The sequence below is a fragment of the Stegodyphus dumicola genome, chromosome 8 (genome assembly GCF_044657685.1).
Source record: "Stegodyphus dumicola isolate Sdum_Otavi_A_Nest chromosome 8, ASM4465768v1".
NCBI lineage: Eukaryota > Metazoa > Arthropoda > Arachnida > Araneae > Eresidae > Stegodyphus > Stegodyphus dumicola.
In genome coordinates this window covers 28,179,706-28,204,407 of record NC_140775.1, presented here as the reverse complement: position 1 = coordinate 28,204,407, position 24,702 = coordinate 28,179,706, and the positions used below count along the sequence as shown (strand labels likewise).

The 24,702-nt window shown below is 33.7% G+C and overlaps 1 non-coding gene across 1 annotated transcript; it reads right to left on the bottom strand.

The window, feature by feature from the left end:
- Positions 1-3,139: 3,139 nt before the first annotated feature.
- On the bottom strand, positions 3,140-3,213 carry TRNAN-GUU (transfer RNA asparagine (anticodon GUU)). The gene has a single exon. It is a non-coding gene; the product is annotated as a tRNA-Asn (tRNA).
- Positions 3,214-24,702: the final 21,489 nt, after the last annotated feature.

Here is a 24,702-nt window from a genome sequence, read left to right as displayed (position 1 = left end):
CAAAAAGAGCCCATAAATTTCGTGTTAAAGAATATGAGGCATATGTTAGGTTAAAGGAAACACATAAATTCACTTTTTCTCAACATTGTTGGAATGAAAATCACACTTTCCATTTTTCTGTAGCCAAAATTATTCAGAAAACATCCTCCATTGGTGAATTAGTTTTTTAGAATCGTTTCACATAAAAAAAAAAAAAAAAAAACTGTTCTAGTTAATGACCCCAACTGCAATCCATCTTTACTTTCAGCCTTTAAAGAAATTTTGTTTTAGTTTTTATTGTTTCATCAATAGATGGCGCCAGTAGCTTAACTTCTCCCCATTTTTTCTTATCTTATCTCTATTCTATTTCTTATCTTATCTCTATTCTTACCCCTTTATTTTGTTCACTTGCACTTAGCATCTGAAAAAGATAGTCCAAAAACTATCGAAACTTATACTGCAAAAAATATAAAAAATTTACGCTGATTCTTAATGTTGGACTTTGTTTTTATTGTTATTCAGCGTGATATTTAAACTAAACTCATATACTTTACAAGGCTAGTAACACTAAGACTGGCCTTTTAGATATTTACGTATGTAGTTCGTAGAATGCAGGGAAAACTACAATACATCTTCAATATCAAGAGGACTAAAGCTCTGGCCTCAAAGGCGGCGGACAGCAACTGACTGAAAACGCGCGTGAAGTAAAGTGGCGAGAAGTCTCTCTCTCTCTCTAACTCTTCTTGGCGAAAAGCCACAACTTAAGTACTTAAGAGTTCGCAAGCACAATATGCATAAATAAAACTAACGCGTTTATTCTGGCCAGAAGTAGAAAATGAGAGAGGACAGTAAAGTTTTAAAATAAAATAAACGCTAGTAAGATCCTTATAAGTTAATCTAACCCTTGATAAAGCAGAAGAGAAATACGCTAAAGATAGTAATAAAATAGGAAAGTGGTAACTTATGTTTATAAAATTAGGAAACGAACGATAACCTTGTGTTTATTGTAGATTTTAATCAAAACTCTATCGATTTTGAGAGCAAACATGTACAGATTCCTCTTCATTAGGAGCAAAGAAATCTGCTTCCGGTGAACAAGGACCTGTACCTGCTTGACCTCAAAGTCGATAAGAGTCTTGACAAAAATGTATGCCAAACACAAGGTTTTTGCTTTGTAAATTTTATGTAACCCTTAATAACTATAAAATTAATGAAATGTAATGAATAACATGAAAAAGTATAATCATGAAATTGCTCTTTCTTTGAAATTCAGTTATTCTGTTATTTCATTTCAGAACGCAATATTTGAACAATTTCTTGGGTTCTTTTAAGTGGGTTATTGCATTCTCTTTAGCTTGGCTTGTAAATTGGAGCTCATTTTCTTGTAAGAAGGTAATAAAACTTTTTGCGCTCGAGTGTTTTAGGTATTGGGTCACACATTTTTCGAAACTTAATGACAATAGTTTAGCTTTTTGCTCATGGAATAAAGTTTGTCAGACATTCTAAATGCAGTTATGAAATTGTTCTACTGTAATTTAAAATTGAATTTTTTAAAAAAATAATTATGCAAGTATTTGAAACCATTCATCATTGAAAATTTCAAGCTTAAGTAATGTGCTTAGTCCTCAAAACCATACTTGATGTAAACGTTACATTATACCTATTAACCATAGTAGTTTCATTCTGTATCGTCAGTTTTCTAACCACACATCCATTTCTACATAAACAACACTTTACATGTCACCCAGTGGTTAGGGGAGCCTACTACGGTAGGATACCGAAGGGCTCGGGTAAGACATGGATGTTTGTAAATGTACAGTGTCGGTGCGGCATGGCGGCATCCTAAATATGCGGCGAGCCGAAAGTCCTCTCGTGTGGACTGGTGGATGAGGAGAGGGGTGGGAGCATGCCGGGGTGCTCTACCTTAAAAATGGGGGGTGGCGGAAAATCCAACCTCTCTTCGGCGTAGGCCAACCTCTCTTCGGCGTAGGCTCTGGCAACCATTGTTCTATGTAGTATGGACAAGACAACAACACTTTAGAATTTAACAAGTTATAAAGAACATAAACTAATTAAAAAAAAACTCCACACTCATTTTCTAACCACACATCCATTTCTATAAAAACAGTACTTTACAGCTGACAAGTTAAAAAGAACGTAAACTAATTTAAAACAAATTATTAAAAAAATCAGGAACATTTAAGGGGGTAAGTATAATGCATTGTGCTAAAGTATAAAGTTTTCTTATGCAATGCAGATTATCTGTCTTACTTTTAAGAACCAGTGGCTGCCCAAAATTTCTAAAAACCAAACTTCACCAAATCCCTCAATTTTTAACATAATAATGACGCTAACCACAAAATGGACTATCCTAAAAATTGATCTTAATCTTCCAGTTTTTCCTATAGGCTTTCTATCAAATAAAAAGAATACCTTTGAAAAGGAGAAGCTGAATAACAATACAAAGTAAAAACATGTTTGTGTATTTCGCGGGAAAAGAAGAATTTTTATCTGTATTTGACAATTATTTAACGATAAAAGTTTTCGATTCATCGTCATGCCAGTACAAGCTATTCCATACATGAGATATCTTTACTTTTAAATAAAAACCATGTATTTAAGTTTTAAAAAAATGTAGTTTGCCACATTTTCTGAAATAACAGGTTAAGACAATGCATTATACTTACCCCCCTTACATTTCTTATTTATTCTTATTCTTTTTTTTTTTTTTTTCCTTTTCGAAATGTTTATATATATATATATATATATATATATATATTTGTTAATATTTTAATTTCGAAGTGTTTATATTTTCCCCCGAAATGTTTATACATATATTTTAAAACTATTTATTTCTTATTATAAAGAATTTATTTTAAATATGAGATATTATATTCTCCGTTTTTAGTTTATGCAGGACTATTTAACTAATGAGTAACCTGACGTAACTGTTTAGTTTGAAATTGCTTCAGACGTAAACTAAAATCTGATATAAAATTAAACAGTGATTTCTTTTTAAGACTATTAATTTTTTATATTAATAATGCAATTGCTTAAACAGTTCTTTTTAGTTAACTTTTGAGGTTTTCGAGGTGTTATGCGCAAATTTTAAATTTTCAAAGTGAAGTTTTTTTCTGTGAGTTTTTATAAAAAAAAGGGCCGCCCCCGGGTGGGCTCGAACCACCAACCTTTCGGTTAACAGCCGAACGCGCTAGCCGATTGCGCCACGGAGGCTACATTTCTGTAGTAACAGATAACGAATAACGTCGATTTTTGGACCTAAGAAACCATTACAAGAGATAATTTAGATCGTATCTAACACGCACCGCACATGCTTGATTTATCTCTTTTTTTTTTTTTTTTTTTCAGGGAAAGACTTAATAACAGTCAATCTATGGAGCATATGCATTTTTTTTTTTTTTTTTAAATTAATCTTTCAAAATACAACAGCACTTTTTCTATCAATGTATCCCAATATAAAACAATATGCTTCTTAATTATAATATATTTTCGTATTTTTCAATGGCAGCTAAATTACTTAAAGAATGTTAAACTTTCAAATGCAGCAAAACTATTGAAAGAATAAGTGCATGTTGTTTGATCCGAGCTTTGTATGCAGTAATTTTCCCCTTGAAGGGGTTAAATTGCGTCGGAGCCCACCGGAGCCCGGCTCCTGTACTTCTCAATTTTTAAGATAAATTACAATTTTAGCCGGAGCCCTAAATAAGATGAGCTCCGGTACTTCTTTTATAAGTACTTCATCAGCTATACTTTAAGTATATTTAATTTTTGTGATGATAGAAGAACTTTTTCATCTTTCTACGATCTGAGCTTAAATTGGGCCGGTGCTTCTTAGTTTTTGTAATAAATCATAATTCTAGCCGGAACGCACCGGAGCCCTGAATAAGAAGTCTGCGGCACTTTTTTTATATAATTGAATAACAATTTTAGTAGAAATTTTATCTCTAAAGTTTTATTTTAACAATAAAATTATATTAAAAATCGCTTATTAAATTTCAATTTATTTCCTTACATTTTATTTAATTTTAATTATTTAATTACTTCAATCTTTAATTATTTCAACAAATAATAGTTAATTATCTAATAATTTTCAATTAAATTATAATTATCTAATAATTATAATGAAATAATAATTATCTAATAATTATCAATTATGTTATAATTAATTAATTATATAATAATTATTGATTAAATAACAATTTATAAACATTAATTAAATAGCTATTAATTAATTTGATAATAATTAATTGTTTCATTTTAAAATTATTAATGAGTATAATAGTCCTTTTAGTTACTTATTCACTCTTGTTCCTCTTTGCTGACGGTATTCCATAGGGCTCCGGCACTTCTAATCTTTGAAATTAAGTTCTGTCCCCTTTTAATTAAAATAATAAAATATTTCTCAGTATTGCTTTAATATAATGTGTACTAGTGAAATTTCCTCCTCCTACTGGTGGCTTTCTCCTTAATCAAAGTGCGATTTCCTTTTTAAATATCTCAAAGAATTGGATTATTTGGATAACGACAAAGCAGCGAGGGCTGTCTGTCTAAGGAATGGGTGTGCTTTCACAGAGGACTTTTTTAAGGGAAACTGCTCATATTCATGTTACTTACTGGGAAATCTTATTAAAACGGATGAGCAATCAGCCCGTTCGCCATGACTAAAGCCCGGGTCGAATTACCAGAGTTCCACAATCTTGCAGTTCGTCAGCTAATAGGCACACCTTGATGGAAACACTTCAGACGTATTTATTGCTTTCCTTGCCATAAATCATGTCCACAATATGTCAAAGATAATGTCCAGGATATGCTAAATTTTCCAAATGACAAAGCCAAAGATATTTCTTTTAAGTCCGTTCGTAGAACATAATTCGTTTAAAAGTTCTTTTTACCTATACTTTTTTTTATATTTTTCAACTAATCTCATTTTATGCCATGAATGTCATAAATAAAAAATCTGATGTGTACACCACATGACTTCCTTGTACGGAATATTAAATTATACGAATTTTTTCTTGCATTTCACTTAAACTTATCGGATTGAATTAAATCTACTTCGACGACAGCACATAAACCACAATAGAATAAATGCATTCTTTAAAATTCACTCTAGTATTTGTTTACCATAGCGACACTCTGGCGCTAGATTCACTTAACAGTATTAATAATTATATAACAGTTAACTTATATATTTCGTTCATATTATAACTCATAATGCACAAAATTTATATCATTTAAAGAATAGAATTATCTAATCGTAGCCACATGTTCTATTCAAATACTATAATAAAGCCAGAATGATGTATAAAAGAAATTAAGCAAACAAAACAAAAAGGAAACACTTTTTCACAGACGATTGAGTATTTCTCATTTAATTAATTCAGTTCTCACTTCGCGAGAAGGCAAAAATACATAAAAACTCAAAATATCTATATTAAAAATTACGAAGTAAATCTTAAACACTCGAAATTTCCTCGAAAAAATTCCAGAAACAATTAAGCATGATTTAATTGGCAATAATATATGAATGCATTATCTCTGTTGTTGCGAAGCTAAGTTTCTCTAGATTAGCAACAAATCCACTAGTCTCCTGTTTCAAATGTAAACATCAATGGCCGCCATAAAAAAAGGGTTAGCGGCACTTAGACAACTTTAAAATTGTTGATAATTCTAAAAATATTGCATACAGATTTACTAAAGGCATAAAAATCTTAACCGGATTATAAAAGCAACATAATACAATCATTTTTAAAGCAAAAAATGCACAGTTTACAAACATATAACAGTAAAGAAACTGAGATCACTGAGCCGGGTAACAGAGTGGATATATATATAAATATATTTATATACGTTTGGTGCGGCCGATTGCAACCAAAATACGAGGTGCATATCTACATGTTATAGCAGTCCTATGTACAAAATATCAACGTTCTGAGGCTACTCGTTTTTGAGTTATGCGAGATACGTACGTACGTACGTACATACGTTCGTACAGACGCCACGAAAAATTCTCTTCAGAATTAAGTTTAAAGCAGTTTTATCATTTTTTTGAAGGAAAAGAGTATTTTATTCTGTCTTTACGTACAGATATCACGCAAAAACATCGTTAAATTGCATTCGATAACGGTCAAAATGTATAGTTTCGTTGAAATGTGCTGCCTGAAACTTTACGCGATTACAATACTTCCTTTTTACTTCGTACAAGGAAGTAAAAAGGATTCTAAAATACCATGGCTGATGAAATCTAAAATTTCCGATTATACTTCTTGGGTACCATATTATCTGTGTCCGAAATCAGAGCATGATGAGGAGCTTAGCTTCGGCACTAATAAGTTTTTGAGATAAATCGCAATTCTACCCGGAGCCTACCGAAGCTCTAATTAACAGGGCTTCCGGTACTTCTTTATAAAACTAAACCACTATTTCAACAGAAAATTCTTTTAATCTGGTAATATTTTGTTTTTTAAAAAGTAAATCTTACAAGCAGATTCTAATATTTCGAATGCATACCCGTCTTTCTTAGAAAAACAAGCACTCGGACGGATATAGAGAATTTTAGAAAAAAGAAAAGCTTTTATCCACATGTCAAAGTTTTATTCTCTTAGAAGTGACATAAATTATGAAAGCTAGCTTGAGAAACGGTACATTTTTCGTTCCCGAAAGTACATCGTGTCGTCATATCCGTTTCTTTCGATATTGACGATTTGAATTATTGGTGATTTACAGTAGAATGAGAAAGGGAAACTATTGCTAATGTTCCTACTGCTTTCACGTTACTACGTGCTTCACGTAGCCTAGACAAAGAATATGAAGGGGAGTCCAATTCAAATTCTTTGGATCCGACGCAAGTCACGGAAAAGAGTACCCGGGGAATTTTCGAAAGTCTTTTTTTTTTTTTTTTTTTTTTTTTCAAAACTTAACCTTGGTTGAGATCTAGAACTGTATCGGTAGGGAAACTTGGTCAGAAAGACTTGGATTCTTCTCTCTGAAGCAAGGTCTCAAACTCAAAATGCCCATGGGACGCATACACGATCTGAACAGAGTTGACGAGCCAGAAATTTTTCAAAATTTTAACAAATTTTTAATTAACAGAATAAGAAAAATTATTAACAAAGTAAAAATGTGCTTAAAATAAATTTTAAATTTCTGTTATAAGTATTTTTCAAAATATAGTATCGCAAAGGAAAAAATATAAACTTGCCAGCCCAAAAGAGACGTTGGTCCCGAATGGAACATTAGTTTCGAAACGACATTTTGCGGTGAATCACAAATAAACGGCATACCGCTTTTCGAATTCTTCCCACCAAATATTATGGCTCTGTACTATATTTAAAGAAATTAAAGCAAATACATGAATCTATGTATGTTTCTGGCACTGTGAAAAAGAACGGTACCTAGAGCCATCCAATTTTGAATAATGTGGTCCTCCATGCGAATATGGACACCTGGAAACCCGAGTTTTCGATTTCGAATTTGTTTTATTATTTATTTTATATTTTGTAAAACTCTAACGAATTTTTGATTAACAAACTCAATGATTCCGAAATGAGCAATGGCAACACTGTACGGGGGAAAAAAAAAAAAAATATTTCCAGCACTCGAGACTGTCTATCGTAAATTCTGAAAATATGCAGTTTTTAAATATTTTGTGATTTTGCCGTTGATTCGAATTTATATAGCGGCAAGAATGTGATAGCGCGCCAAGAATGTGATATTTAATAAATATAGTAAACACACAAAACATTAATGATAAACACACAAACACACACACAAAAGAAAAAAAAAACGGTTTCGTAAAACCATCTTAATAAGAAAACTGAACATTGAGCTGAGAAAAGACTGAAAGAAACAGAAAATCGTTATGCCGACATTTAAAGCCGCGTTGGGAAATCTTAAACAATGCTGATATGCTGCTGCTAAAATTTTTGTAATTTTGCTAACTGCGAGCTCAGTCGAGAGCGTAAAAAACATTAACAAATTCTTTTTTGGTCGACAGTTAAAATCTGTGACAGTTAAAATCACCCAGTGAGAGCTGCTCAAGTCCAGCAGCCAGAGGATCAAATCACCGCTCGTCTAAACGATTTAACTAGACAACTAAACGCCTTAAGATGGAATATTGGTGATAAGAAACCGACCGTTAACTGCTGGAACTGCGGTGTTGAAGGACACATACGACGAAACTGCAGAAGACCCCAGGGTACGGATGTTAAGACCGCTCCTAACAAACAGCAGGGAAACTAATTAGTAGCCATCTCGCGGGGCGGAGGTTGCCAGATAATGAAAAGCCCCAGTTTAAAGCGCTTCAGATTTCTGCAGTGAGAGGCGGCAGTAATGGACTTTTTATGATAGGACATATTAATGGAGTTCCCTGCTATATGACTATAGACACAGGAGCCAACGTTACTATCATCCGAAAAGATTTGGCTCAACAATTGGGAAGCAAACTTATCTGGACGCCGCCCTGCGATCATCCCCCGATCAAGCAACATCCAAGACGCCTACCGTTTGCTAAACAGGAAGAGGTACGAACACTTTTAAAGGATATGGAAGAAGGCGATGTCATCGAGCCTTCAGCAAGTCCATGGGCATCTCCCATCCTTCTCGTCAGAAAGAAAGACGGCTCAACAAGATTTTGCGTTGACTATCGCCGCTTGAATGAGGTTACGAAGAAAGACAGTTACCCTCTTCCTAGAATTGACGACATTTTGGACACTCTTTCTGGAAGCAAGTGGTTCTCAACACTTGATTTAAAGAGTGGGTATTGGCAGGTAGAAATACACCCTGATGACCGAGAAAAGACGGCATTTACTATGGGACAAGGGCTTTGGCAATTCAAGGTGATGCCGTTTGGACTGTGTAATGCGCCGGCAACATTCGAACGTCTTATGGAGACTGTTTTGAAAGGCCTTTCCTACGAAGCATGCCTGATATACCTGGACGACATCATCATCGTCGGAAAGAGTTTTGAAGAACATTTAGAAAATTTTAGGAAGGTGCTTCAGAAACTGAAAGAAGCCAATCTGAAGCTGAGTCCCGCTAAATGCAAATTGTTCCGAAAGGAAGTGACTTATCTGGGACATGTCATCTCTGCAGAAGGTGTACGCACGGATCCTGAAAAGGTATCAGCGGTTAAATCCTGGACACGTCCCGAAAATGTCCATCAGCTGAGAAGCTTCCTAGGGCTTTGCACCTACTATAGGGGATTCGTGAAGGACTTTTCTTCCATCGCAAGATCCCTTCACAAGCTGACAGAGAGCAAGCAAACGTTCTTGTGGACAAAAGAATTCGAGGATGCATTTAACAACTTAAAGGAGGCTTTAACATGTGCTCCAATCCTGACGTATCCTCAGCTCGACAGACCATTTGTTCTCGACACGGACGCGAGCAATGAAAGTGTCGGTGCGGTTTTGTCCTAAGAAATAGACTTCCAAGAACGTGTAGTGGCGTACTGGAGCAAGTGCCTGTCTAAACCGGAGAGGAATTATTGTGTCACCAGGAAATAGTTGCTCGCCATAGTCAAAGCTGTAGAACATTTCCATCATTATCTATACTGCAGAAAATTCCTTCTCCCCACGAACCATGCCTCATTGGCCTGGCTTTTAAATTTCAAGAATCCTGAGGGTCAAATAGCCAGGTGGATACAGAGAATCCAAGAATATGGCATCACTATCCGTCATCGTAAGGGATCATCACACGGGAACGCCGACGCCCTGTCTAGAAGACCTTGCCCAGAAAGCTGCCGATATTGTTCCAGGGTGGAAGCGAAATACGAGCTGCTGACTCCGGTCGCAAGACAAATTATAACATCCACATCGGCTGATCGAGACGCGTGGAGTGTTGATGAAGTCAGGAAACACCAGCTGGAAGACCATGAGATTAAACCCATAATTGATTTAATGGAGTCATTAAACAGAAAACCTACCTGGCAGGACACTTCTATTTGTAGTCCTACAACAAAACAACACTGGGCACTCTGGGATTCACTTCACATTCGAAACGGCGTCTTATACCGGAAATTCGAATCGGATGATGGGAAGACGTTCCGATGGCAAATGATACTTCCAAGATCCCGTGTTCCTGATGTCCTTAAAGAACTACATAACAGCCCTACAGGAAATCACTATGGAATAATGAAGACCTTGCAGAGAGTTCGTGAGCGCTTTTACTGGAATAATGCAAAGGATGACGTACAAAAGTGGTGCCGATCATGCGATGCCTGTGCAGGTCGGAAAGGACCGAGGAAACGCACCCGAGGCAAGCTGCAACGTTACAACGTAGGTGCGCCGTTTGAACGTATCGCCTTTGACATCTTAGGACCTTTGCCACGAACTGCTGGTGGCAACAAATACATACTCGTTGTCATTGATTACTTCACCAAGTGGCCTGAAGCGTATCCCGTTCCTGATCAAGAGGCTGTCAGAATAGCTGAGGTGATGGTACAGCACTGGATTTCCAGGTTCGGAGTTCCTCTTCAGTTACATTCCGATCAGGGAAGGAATTTTACCTCGGTAGTAATCAAAGAACTATGCAAACTACTCGGCATTGACAAAACCGAAACGACGCCATTACATCCCCAGTCGGACGGCATGGTAGAGAGGTTCAATCGAACCATCCTTAATAACCTCTCATTAGTGGTTTCCAGAAACCAACAGGACTGGGACAAGAAATTATCGCTAATTATTATCGGATAAGTCACACTAGGGACGATTTTGAGGTATATATTTCATTACAGAGGAAACAGCTGTATATCGAAAGCTGGTAATAATCTGCAAATTTTTATACTGTAAGCATAGTAAATAAAAGATGTTTCTAATGTAATTTCTAATGTTTCTAATATTATTAATTGTGTCCTCAGAATAGTTTTACCGATTTTTAATTTGTCATATCTGTGAAATAAATTTAGTATTATGCAAATTCGTTTATTAAGTGAATTTGCTCACTGGCAAGCGGTATTATTTGTAATTGATGCAGTAATTGAGGCTTTTAGATATTACACGTATTTAAATTTGGTAATTTCTATAACCGAAAATGATATAAGTACGGAAGTTATTTAAGTAATTACATCCCTTATTTAAGTAATTACATTTATATGTTTCATGATTTTCAAATAATTTTCGTGTTTGGAGTACAGTATATATTTTGACATCTCGTCCGTCATTGAGATTCTGAAGCTTGCGAGATATTATTGAAGACTAAGTTACAATTGAAGCAATTCAACTTTAAATATTCTAGTTTAAGTGAACTGTTTATTCAAAGTCACCCAATAACAGCTTTATAAGGCCTTTATAAGAGAGCGTTCATACAATGGTCTAGCCGCCACTGTTGTCTTATCATGAGGCGTAAAAATCATTAGCTGTGGAGCAGGAGCCAATCAGGAAAGATTAAATTACCACATGCAAGAATGTGCCGCTGACTCGGAGAAATCATCGAGTCAGTTTGTGTCTGGTTCACTGTAGTTGGTCAGTTCTTGTAGGTTATGGGCATAAAATATTGCTCGTACAATTGGTCATTTTTCTCAGCTTTTTGTTGGAGTTGAACAACTTCGATAAGCCTATCGCTGGGCAAGTAACCAGAAGCAGGAAAATATTTAAATAATTAAGCAAAAATAATATTGATAGTTTTTGAGTTGTAATATAACTGTTCTTTTTGAAAGTCATTCATTATTGGAGTGGACTCAGAAATCAAGATTATGAGATTAGCTTGGAGGAAAACTAACAACACCAGTTATGACAAATGAGAAATATTATTTCTGCACCTTATGTTGTTACAAAAAATATTGCCTCTATGTCCATTTCGTCACTCGAAGCAAATTGACTGTGTGAACATTAAAGGGGCTCACCAGCGGCCAAAGTCGCTGAGCGCTGGTAGTTAATCCGGGGTTTGAATCCCATCGAACGAACTGGCTGCATGGGCGTTTTCGTTAAGTGTAACATGTATACGAGCCAGTTTGCCTTAGAAAATCCTCCACGAAGGCATTCCTTCCCTTAGGCAGATATCTCTAGTGGGCTTTGCTGTAACCAAATAAGTGCAAAACAAAACGAAAATGAAAAGATTCTTAACGCCATATTATTCGAACAGTTTTCCTAAACTGGTATAGCAAGAATATCATTCATTATTAGACATAAACCTGTGTGTTCTTTCTCTTTTGAGATAGATTTTTATAGAGCCTTATACGCAACTTATGAAAGTTAAAAAAGTTATTTGCGTTATGAAGAGGAAAGTAATACTTAACTTGTTTATTTCAGAAGCGAAGAATGATTTATCATAGTAAATAACATTCGTAAATTTTAAGATTTCGGTGGAAATAGCAATGAATATAATTAATTTAACAGAATATCTTTAATCTTCTTTACAGCTGACAAAAGTGCCATTGAAAGCTCTAACTAGACTGGACTGAATAAATTATTACGTTATAAGGTATTTCTCCCGCCTTCTTAGCGAGCCTTCGTGGTGTAGTGGTCTGCACGTTTAGAGCGTAGTGAGAGGTCCGCGGTTCGATTCCCGGCAAAGGCGGTTGCTCATTTTTCATCTTTCTTTCTTCAAAATAATGTCCTAATGTCTCTACAACGTGAAGGCTACCCAATTAAGAGGAGAAATGCCTTCTTGAAGGACATTCTGAGATCTGGTTGAAATAACTTTATACATAAGAAAAACTAGGAAAATTTCCAGTTTTCAGTCAGTACATTTACGAGAACTGGAACCCAGATCCAAATACCAATGTTAGCAGTTTTACCGTTCTGTCGATGGTGGGCTTATTATTATTACCACAAAGGTAACAATAACTTTTTGGTAATAATAATTACCACAAAGGAGAGTTCAGAAAAGAAAATTTCTTTTATATATTCGTTGCTTTAATGAAAGATAAAAAAAGACAGAACGTAATCAAGGCCTATTTTACTTAGAGCAGATGCCTTCGTGGAGGATTTTTAACCGGTCATCATTCATAAAATAATTGTGAGAGACAGAAAAAAAAAAAAAAAAAAAAAACCATACAAAAGTCTGTTCAGCTTGGGAAGGGTTCCGAAAATAGTAACTAACATTTGGTTCTTTCGTGAACTGACTAGTTTTGGGCCTACACTCACTAAAAAAGTAATGCTTCTAATGTTACTGAAAAAAAATGAAGCATTAGAAATTGATATAACCACCTTCCTGGTAAAGAAGTGAATCCTCCAAATAATCCAGTCTTGATTATTGTATTATATTCTAAGATCGATTTACAATTTTAATAAATGTATTTTTTTAGGGGGAGGGGGAGAAATATGGTTAATAGTTACATAGGGATATTTACAGAAGTGTATATTTCTGACTATGTAAAAAATCTCTTCATGGCTGCTTTAGAAGAATCATTGATAGTTTTTGAGTTGTAATATATGAAGAACACATTAGTAAATGGATAATGTGCAAGCGATTTCACAAGAATATTATCTCGTTATATATAATAGCATAGCGTCCTTCGCAAGTTCTCCTGAAAGTGTCTCATTTATAATCGATTTAAAGTATCTGTTGTAGTTATAGCAAGCTAATATTTTCATACTGAGCAGATGATAAAAATTTAAGATTGTGAAAAAATGGACATAACGTATAGTTTTAATGCTATTTTTAAATTCATAATATTTCAAAATTACTCTAAAATTTATCTAAATTCTTGGCAAAAACGTTTTCATTGCAGTCTTATATTTACACCAAGGACGTTAGAAATGGAAGAAAGTGCACTTTTATAGACTTCAGTTTGATGTCCAGTAGCATACAAATTGCTGCCAACTGCGACGCCATAAACTTACGTTTGTTTTATCTCGGTACCTTCGAAAAAATTCAAGGCCAACGGCAAATGACAGAAATTGTTGAAAGCGTATTAACGGACCTTAAGATGTATTTACATGTGCCAAGGTCAAAAAACATATATATATAAAAGGACTATTTCTGTTTCCGAAATTCCCATCTAAATAGACAACGCGTTTAAGCTCTTGGTGACCAATCTTGCGTAGCGCATTTAAGTTTGAATCACGCCGTGCTATTATATCACGAGAGAATATTCTTGTGAAATCGTTTGCACATTATCCATTAAGTTAACGATTATAATAGCGTTGCGATGTTGAAATGGATCGTAATCACTATGATTGTTCTTATTTGCCGTTTGTTTGCATGAGAGTTAGCACTTCCTTTAATAAGTATGTTCCAAAAGCTACACAAAAACTGTTGTAATCTTTAAAGCCCAGGAATTTCCTCAGATAAAATTCAAGGTCAAATAAAACTGCTTAATTTTACACTTATGGAATTATTAGTTTGTTTAATTGTTCAACGAAATAATATTGCTTTGTCTGTACGTGCTTAAACAAGATAGCCTTTTCTTTTAAATACCAGATGGCATAAAATATGTGCGTATCAAGCTTTCAAAAATTGTAAAAATTCGAAAATGGATATTAATTGCCAATGGAATGACCCTCCTATACTCTTTCGAGTAATATGCCGCTTGAAATTCAGTTGCAGCTTATTTTGTTAGTTTTAAAAACCGTTTGTTCCATGAGTTTTCCCCCAAAGAAAAAAAAAAAAAAAAAAAAAAAATCTGAAATGTTTCAGATTTTAAATTACGTCCAAAGGGGCGTTTTTTAACATTTTGTGTGTTACCTTTCTTTATTAAATATCATGTTCCTCGCACTTAAACCATAAGATCCAGTGCAACAGCAATATCGCAAAATAGTTTTAAAAGCATATCTTTAGAGCATATCTTTAGAATTTCCGATACAGAGACTCACGCGCTGGAGATAAAAATGTTTTTTCTGCACAACGTTGCCATTGCTCGCTTTGAAATCCTTGAGGTTGTTAATCAAAAATTCGTCAAAGTTTTAAAAAATAGGAAATCGATCATAAAACAAATTTCAAATTTCAAATTTGGTCTTCCACATGCTCATATTCGTTGGAGGATTACGTTATTCAAAATTCGATGACTCTATGTACCGTTATTTTATGACAACGTGAAAAATATACATACATTTACGCAGATTTTCATTATTTAATTTCTTCAAATATAATGCAGGACTCTAACATTTTATGGCAACAGTTTGAAAAGTGAACCGACATTTATCCGTCCGACGCAAAATGCCAAAACGAAACTAATAGTCCTTCGGGATTCAAATCCCTTTGGACTAAAAAAAAAAAAAAAAAAAAAAAAAAAAAAAAATGACTAAATAGAAGTTTGAATGCATTCTTATGAGACGATTATTGAAAAGAATGAGAAGATGAAGAGAATTTTTCAAATGTTCGTGAACCACCTAACAAGATAAACGTTTTTCTGCTTGGTAACCTGACTTTGAGATACTTGAAACGCTCACGATAAGTAACAATTTGTTCACTTTAATTTAATAAATTCGAAAATGATGAATACACCCACGCTTTGTTGATGAATATTTAATTTTTAATTCCTGATTTCCGACTTTTGTCCAAATTCAGAGATAAACGTACTTCATTTCTTATGACTTCTTCTCCAGAGGAAGTTTATACAGCAAGAATTGCTGTTTTCGAACCAAGGTCGACCAGCGTGTTGACGTTCACATCCTGCTCCAAAGCAACATTTCTCCCATATCTGTAAGTCGAGGCCTATATGATAGGCCTATATAGTCGTGATATATCACGTTGGCCTCGTCTATGGATAAAGTGACATCACTATCTTGAGCATAGGAAAGAGGAAAGTTTGGCTTTGAACGAGCATTGTCTGTCTACTGTGGGTATATCGAGAGGAAAATGGAAACCTGCTAGCTGTCCTACAACATTTCGAGAAAGACTGGTGCTTCCACGGTTCGAATCCCGACGAACGACTGCATGGGTCATTTGAGTGGTTTTTCCCAAGTGAAATGTGTACCCGAGCCAGTTGTCCTCCAGGAAGACATCCTTCCCTTTAGAAGGTAGCCCTCGAGACCAATGCGTGTTCGAGGGCTAATTACAGTATATTTAAGAATATAAACAGATCCGTGTATAAGTCGAGAGAGTGTTTTTTCGTCAAAAATCTACCCAAAATTCAAAACTTATTTGCAAGCCGAAATAAAAAAATTTAAAAAAATCCCGTAATGTTCAAACATATTGCCATGAGGGCGAAAATGTTGCGAAGCTGGTCAAATGGGTGGAAAATTTTCCAATCAAATCTCTGTATAGTTGACCGTTAGGCGTCAATGACGGCAGTTTTTACTTTTGGTAACCGTATCTTTATGACAGACTCTGTGGCTGCTACATATAAAGGAGAGATCCTAAGAGTCTTTTCAGGAAAGCAGTCAGCATTCAGTTCGTTCTTATGGCCGAGAACTCTCGTCCACAAAGGACTTATTTGATGAATGATTTTTTTGAAAAGTAAGGCTATTAACCAGATGAATTGGACAACTAAATTTACAGATATAAATCATATCGAAGGTGTCTGGAACATTCCTGAGAGAGTAATTACATCTCATTTTTTCCGTCGCACAATTCTCCAAGACTTGAAAACAACATTTTTGCAGGAGGGAGATCGATTGCTATAAGGACTCATAAATTACTTCACTTTTACTGTAAAGTCAAATTGTGAAAGTGGTATCAAAGAATATCTTGGATTAAGAACAAAGTTTCGCCAAAGAAAGAGTGGTTTCCTTAGTCTGCAGAGGGAAAAATATATATACGAAGTTTACTTTACAGGGGCTATCCATGCAGCCATGATACCTTTTTTCAGATGCGCGATATAGCTGTCGAGACGACGTCGAAGGTAACGTTTGTTGTTGTTTGACTTCTGAGATACCATTTTTACCCCAACGTATTAACGTAAATCAAATAAAAGATGGGCGCAAGTAGATTAATTAATGGTTTATTTGAGTTACAAAAATCCACGACAAATCTGAGTTTATATTATTCGGAATAGCTTTGTCAAAGAACGAACACAGGAACTTTGGTTTTGTACCTTATTCGACGACACCAAATCGACATACTGATTTGGCGACGAGAATTTGTCCCTCCACGATTTAGGGACGCAGTAGTCAAACTGGTTGACATTAAGTCTATAGAAGCTTTTCTTTTTTACATACAAGTTCTTTGGTCGTATGACGGTTAAATGGGATCAGCCTTCGTCTTTTGTACATTCACACAATCTCTGTTTTAGACCTTCTTGCGCCAACGGGCATGCACAACAGTCATGCATATCTACTATGATTGTTGTGTGGCATAGATTTTTGTGTAGTTCATATTAAGTTAAAAAAAATCAGACTAACAGTTTGGGAGAAAATCGACCAAATGCGAAAATTTTCTTAATTTCAACACCAGTGATTTAAAATACCTTTATAAGGTGTATTACCCTGTGGATACTTCCAATCATCTCTCTCCTTCTTTTTCTTTCAGATTAGCAGCGTTTCAGCGTAATAAAACTAATTATTTTGCCTTATAAAAGCATCTGCATTTTTTTCTCTTTTCCTTGCAGATAAGTATAGTCTGATAACTTGGAAAATGAAATTAGCGAGAATTTTAGAATACTCTAAAGTACCTATTCCTTAGTTAGTAGTAAAAGACACTTTACTTTGTTTTTTAAAGAAAGATTTGCATACATTATTGATCGAATGCATATAAAAGTAAGGATGTAAAACGGATGTTATCAACAATACTTTAAAAACTTATATGACTCATTCCTGATAATGGTCAACGTGCTTCTTCAACTAAATTTTTATCGGTTAATTTGAGTGAACTTTAGCGTAATGATAAATTAATTAACATTTCACTATCCATTATCCGAAATCATATCATTAATATATCATTAATCCAAAAATTGGTTCCCAAACAAGTGATTTTCGAAGTTATCGCACTAAATACAGATCTTGCAGCGAGAAGAACTAAATATTTACTTGAAATCAATAATGCATCTGTTCTGTTAAGTTCACCTGATTCCATAGTTTCGAATTTCAATAATGAGTTTCACAGGAATTCAGAGGTGGAATAATTGAACGCATGTTTTGTTTCTGAAGGTCATTTAGAACCTATTAAACTTCTTTTTGTAGAATTAATTATTGTTTCAAAGCAGTATTTAAGCCCTTTTCATTGTTTAGTTAGTTAACATTTTAAAACAAATGGTGTTGTTTTACACGCATATTGAATTTTATTTAGTATGTATAAATTTTGTGTGTTTTTAAATTCGGATATAAAGGGTGAATTTTATATCTTTAACAATGTTCTACTACATTCATAACTTCTAACGGTACATCCTTTATTTTAAACGTCTAAACTTATAATATGAATATCTTTAATCATAATTACCACTGAAAAGTTATTTCAGGGTGCCTGTTTATCTATGTATGTATAGACTAACATATTTCTGTAGATGATTATATATACATTTATTTAAAGAGTCTCCCCCCCCTAGTGGCAAAGAGATGAAGATCACTGAGCATTAATAGCTCTTTTCACATTTTATGCTCTGCAATGCACATTTTGCTTTGTCACATATATAACGCAAATAAAGGCCAAATTTCCTTAGAAGTATAAAAGGGACGTGAACTAAACTCCTGTAGAAAATTCTCCACAAATACATAACAAGTAAGGTAAATCAAATTCTGTTTAACCTTTCCTGCAACCAATGCAACTAAGGCGACACCCCGTGAACAACCTCTGTATATTAGGCGGGAGGGCCGGGCGATGTCTACCATGGAAGTAGGAAAGGAAGGAGGGGCCAACTGGCACTAGAAGTGAAGCACTGCTTTGGTCACAAGATGGGGTGTTCTTTGTTTACATTCAGAAGCTCGCTTGACAGGATTCTGATAGGATTTCGACACACGACAGTTCCATACAAATCGAAAAAGGGACATTTTCGAATGAAAGAAACATTCATAGTGTGATGGATAATAGCAATTTGTGTAGTTTAGTGACATTTACGCAAAAATCACATCTTGGTTATTTTTCGATAACTAACAATAGCGATTTTGATTATGAATTTGTTTTATAAAATTCTAAGCTGTTGAACTACAAAAATATAGATTTTAAGAAAAATGTTATGATTTAAAGAATGAAAAATACCTTACGGTACATTTAAAATTGTATACGTCTTTCGGTACCCTTGATAGAGTATTCGCTACTTTTATTTTATTTTCCAAACGCCAAAATGTTTTAAATAAAACACATTTTTTTCACATCCATATATTATTGTAACATGTACCTTTTAAAATTTTTCAGAGGAGAGGCTTTACTTCTGCTCATTTTAAACTCATCGTTTTAATTTTATATATCTGAAAAATAATCCCTTTGGGCTTACACCTTTTACTTATTTGGGTTAATTAAAAATAAAATTACCATCAAATGCTGCAATCCTTGTCAAAATTAATAAATATATACACAGATATGCCAATAAGTTAGCTTTCCCTTGATTTGGAACCACACATTTGTGTAAAATTATGTACAGTTTTACACAAATGTGTGGAACAGAAGAGGGATACATTTGCGAATTTGGCGGAAGTACCATGTGCGGTCAAGATGATGTGACCATGTGAACGTGCTACATCATCAAGACAGCTTATTAAGAATTTGAAAATAGGGTAATCGACGGAGGTGAAAACATTTGTATATCCTGCCAAAGAAGGTCCGATCATGAATGGTCCTCTTATTTATTCCAGATTGTTAAATGTTTCCCATACAAGTCTTTTTTTTCTCGGTCTTCTTTTAAATGAACATTTGCTTGAAACTGATCCAGTGCATAACCACATTTTACATTTAATAAGAGCAATCATTAAACAATATTTGCAAATAAGATATGCTTATTTTTGCAAAAATGTTGTAAATAACTCAGTATCTATGCGTCAGTTGTATATAAAACTTATCTTATTTCATGGTCAGTGATTAATAGAGTTAGTTTTAAGGGAAAAAATAAAGTTTTATCTCTCTTTTTTAAAATTTTATTTAGCAACATGTTTAGCTGATTACTAAATGTAATAAAAAATTATGAATGAAAAATCTTTGTTATTCAATACATATACTTGAGTAGTGGTCCTCTATTTTTGAAAGTTTCAAGACATGAAAAAGTGTTATAAATTGGTATATCAACATACTTTGTATATCACCTCTGTATATATATTGTACCTTTGTATATATATTACCTCACAGTATGAAAATTTCAGGTAAGTGAATTTAGATCAATTAGTTGTTTTAACTGTTTTAAAAAAATGAAGCTATTATGCAGAGTAAGGCAATCAAGATTGCGATCTGATGACAATACGGTTAATTATGTGAATTGGATAGTTATTATTTATTATATTATCAAAGAATTATTAAACTCTGTAAAATTGCTAAAAGAGATACTGAGTGCTCTGCCAAAATTTATTTTCTAAAAGATTTGAAAAGTTTGAAACTTGATGGCTAAATGTAAATATAAAATTATGTATGTTAAAATATCTGTAATTAGGCACATATGTCAGATTAAGTTTTTATTAAATAGAGTAACGCATGCAAGGGCTATCTACCTAAAGAGACAGATGCCATCGTGGAGGAATTTTGAAGAAACACTGACCTTTGAGTGGGTATTAAAAATAATGCATATAATTTTCATTCAAATTATATTCATATATATTTTTTATGTAAAACTTTCGGGTGTATGCTAAATTAGTTTAAATTACTTTACACGAAAAATAAAGTGAATGCACAGAAATTAAAGATTTGCACATGCCGGAAATGAAAAATAGGAAATATGTATGGGTATTTATGCATGTGCTTGCAAAAAGCATGTATCTGCCTTTGACAAAATACATAAATATTCATTAAATTATTTATAAATGTATTTGAAATGAAGAATTTATTCACTTATAAACAACTGTGAAGAAATCTAATTATTAAATGTATCTAATTTATAATTATTATAAATGTTATCTAAATATATAATAAACTTAATATTGAATTGTAAACATAAATTGAAATCCTGTTGACAAATACGTTATAAAACTATTTAAGCAAGAATTGTTCGTATTGGAAAGCAATCTGTTAAAAGGTATTGTAAAGCAAATGCTATGAGATGCGCACTTAAGAACGTAATAAAGAGTTTTGGAATATGTATTGTTGAAATGAAGGGTAAAAAAAAAATCTGATAAGTATAATTAAAAGAATTATTCCCCTTAACTTTTATAATAACTCAGTTACAAGTTTTAAATAATACTTAAAAAAAAAAAAAAAACTTATTTTATTTCCTTACAGAAATGTTCAGAGAAAGTCAAGTACTATTTAAAGTATTTCGCTAATTCCTAATAATTCTCTAATTTAAAATGAACCGAATAGAGCATTAATTATAAATTGACTTACATTTTTCGATTTAAAAGATGCCCCAGAAGCCAAAATATCATGTCATATTTAAGAAAGTATTTTAGGAAGAAGCTCTATAAATAGAAAAAAATAATGCATAATTTTAATATTAATAATACAATAAACTTGATTTTAATTTTTGTACCTTAACCGAATAAAATCGAATTACTTTAACTTTTTTTTCTAATGTAATTAAGGAAAACTTGTGAAAATATTTCTTTCAAATTAAACCATTCTGAGAAAACTGTCCTGTGAAAATAGCACTTAATTCCGTTCAGAATGAAATGTTGTTTAAAAATATGTTGTTTTCATATACTTAGGACTCTGAAGTGTTGTATAAAAAGAAAATATATACATTTATATGTATATTTACTACGTAATTACAAAATATTTACATCCGAACGCGTCAAATCCCATTGAACTCAATGGTAAATGACCCAATGTTTTGGTCACCATGTAGGGATCGCCGATGCTTCAGAGCAGGGTACGGGAGAAACTTGTTTAGGGCTACTCCATCTTACTTCCTGCCTCCATGATGTCTACAGAGAAGCCTCAAATGAGGAACTTAATGACATCACTTGCAACGCCCCGGGGGCCTCAATTCCTCAACGCAGACTTAAACAGAACTTAAACAGAACGCTCTCTATAAATCCCCAAGGCTGAATCGGGCACCGGGCGCTTGTCAAACCCAGGGATAAATAGAAGGGCTAGGTCATTCCTTTGTTCGACTCCTCGCCGACGCGAGTCTCATAGAGGGGGGGAACCGGAAGTAATCTGACGTATCTCTGTTGCACCTGCTCTGATTTCGCGCCTTTAAAACTGTAGTTTCATTCAGTTGCGAGACGATTTTCTGGAGATCGCACATCCCAAATTAATTTTAATCATACATATTTGTTTTCTAATAATGCAAATATTTAAAATAATTTGTGTATATGTAGTTTTAGTCAGTTTTCCTTTTAAATTCTATATTTAAAGTATCCTTTATGTAATATGGCTTCTTGTGCTGTAGCAACGTGCCGTAACACTTATAGAAATACGAAAGGAAGAGATATTGTATTTCATGCTTTCCCCAAGGATAATTTGCTTTTGACGAAGGAATGGATACATAAATGTCGAAGACAGGATTCTATTAATGTGAAAAACGCAAGAATTTGCAGCGAACATTTTCTGTGCGGTGATTATGAAGATGACATGAGAAATCGCTTGCTTGGATTGCCGCAAAAGAAACTGTTGAAATGCAATGCTGTGCCGAAAGTAAATTTATCGTGTGCAGTAAACAAAATAACACCAAGAAATCGGAGACATTTGAAAAAACTAATGCAGAGTGCTTTTGAAAGACTACACGAATTAAGCCCAAAGAAAATTTATTTTGAGACCGAGAACGAAATTGAAGCTGACAATAATAAATCAAATGTGAATGATTTTGAAATAAAACTCACAAGTGACAATGCCCTATGTGACAATATCCCTGAGTGCCCTAAGTGTAAAGATAAACAAGAATGTATTGATAATTTGAAGAACAAAATAATATCCTTAGAAAATTGTAATAAAATATTGAAAAATAGAGAAAAGAAAGATTTTAGAATGTTTGCTCAGCGACAAAGAAGGTGGACGACATCTAGAAAGAAATTTGTATCGGAAATTGAGAAATTAAAATCCCAAACAGCGAAATTTAGGAAAAAACAGAACAGATCGGAGAATTTTGAAAAACGTCTAAAGCATATTTTTACAAAGACGCAGATTAACGCATTGCTAGAAAAGAAGGAAAAAATCCGGTGGACTAGTGAAGATATTTCACGTTGCATTGTCAAAAGAGCTCTGTCATCTAAAAGCTACGATTTTTGGAAAGAAAAAATGGGAATTCCTTTACCTAGCACTAGCACATTAAAGAGATGGTGCACTAAATTTTCATTTAGTCCAGGAATTCAGAGTGATGTTCTTGCTGTAATGAAGGAAAGATGCCAATATTTGAATTCTGTAGAAAATTATGCGTTCTCAGTTTCGACGAAATGCACATAGATTCTAAACTCTGCTATGACTCTAAACTGGACCAAAATCGGTCCTTTTCAAAAAGTGCAGTTTGTTTTAATCAGAGGTCTCATTTCGCAGTGGAAACAACCAATATTTTTTTATTTTAACACTCCAATGAAGAAAGAACTTCTTTTTTCACTCATAAGACATATTCAATCATCTAGAGTAGAAGTGAAAGCAATAGTGTCTGATTTAGGAGGATCTACTACTTTGTGGAAAGAGTTACAGATTTCGATTAATTGTTCTCATTTTCCAAATCCAGTATTCCAAACGAAAAAAATATGGGTTTTTGCAGATTTAGCGCACTGCCTCAAATTACTGAGTGTTGGTGTATTTAATTATGACAAAGCACACTAGGGCTATCTGCCTAAGGGGACGGATGCCTTCGTGGAAGACTTTCTAAGGGAAACTGGCTCGTATACACGTTACACATGGGGAAAAACACGAAAACGCCCATGCAGCCAGCCCGTTCGCGGGATTCGAACCTCGGACCGAACTACCAGTGTTCAGCGACTTTACCGCTCGGCCTCTGGTGGGCTCAAATTACTAAGAAACCACTTTTTAGATAAAGGATTTGTTTTAGAAGATGGAACTGTTTTAAATGTTGATATTATTAAAGATAATTAAATTGTGTCTCAAACTAAAACCAAATTATTTAATGGTCAAGGGAAACGAGAGACAAAAAGTAATTATATATAATATGTTTTGATTTGAAATATTTCTAGATTGCATTTTAGAAGTTAATAGCGTAAAGCATATTTCAAATGAGAACTAATTCTGTTAAGTTATTGTTACAGTTATTTTTATTGTATCCTCTGTTATTATTGATTCGATTTTGTGCTAGCTTAGCATTCTAGATAAAATATATATAACGTATAATATTAAAGTAATTGGCATAAGAAAACCTGCCTCTTTAACCCCCACTTTTGAAAAATTAAATAATTATTTTAGGTACTGTGAGTAAAGTTGTTTTGTCTAAATTAAGATAACAATCTTACATGTATTTATTTAAATGAAATATCGATGTAAGCCTAAGTTACAAAATTATTTAAAAAAAATATATGTTATTATAATGAATCGGGAGAAAATATGCTAGTGTAAAATTTACAATTAGGCTGAAACTCAAATTTAGATTAGCAGAAATTTGCCATATATAACCATACACGTTTAAAACTATGCCAATTTAAGGTTGTTTTTTTTTGATTAATTTTAAATAGCTGTTATTATAGTTATCTTAGCAGTGGTACAGTTGACTTAATTAACATGCAGATAAAGAAATGATTAGAAACAAACAGGCATTTAAAGAAAAAAAAATCCCTGCAAATAAAAAAAGGAACTTTATGCTAAGAGTAGCGCATTTTATCTATTATTTTAAAATTGAGTAAGTGCTATTAA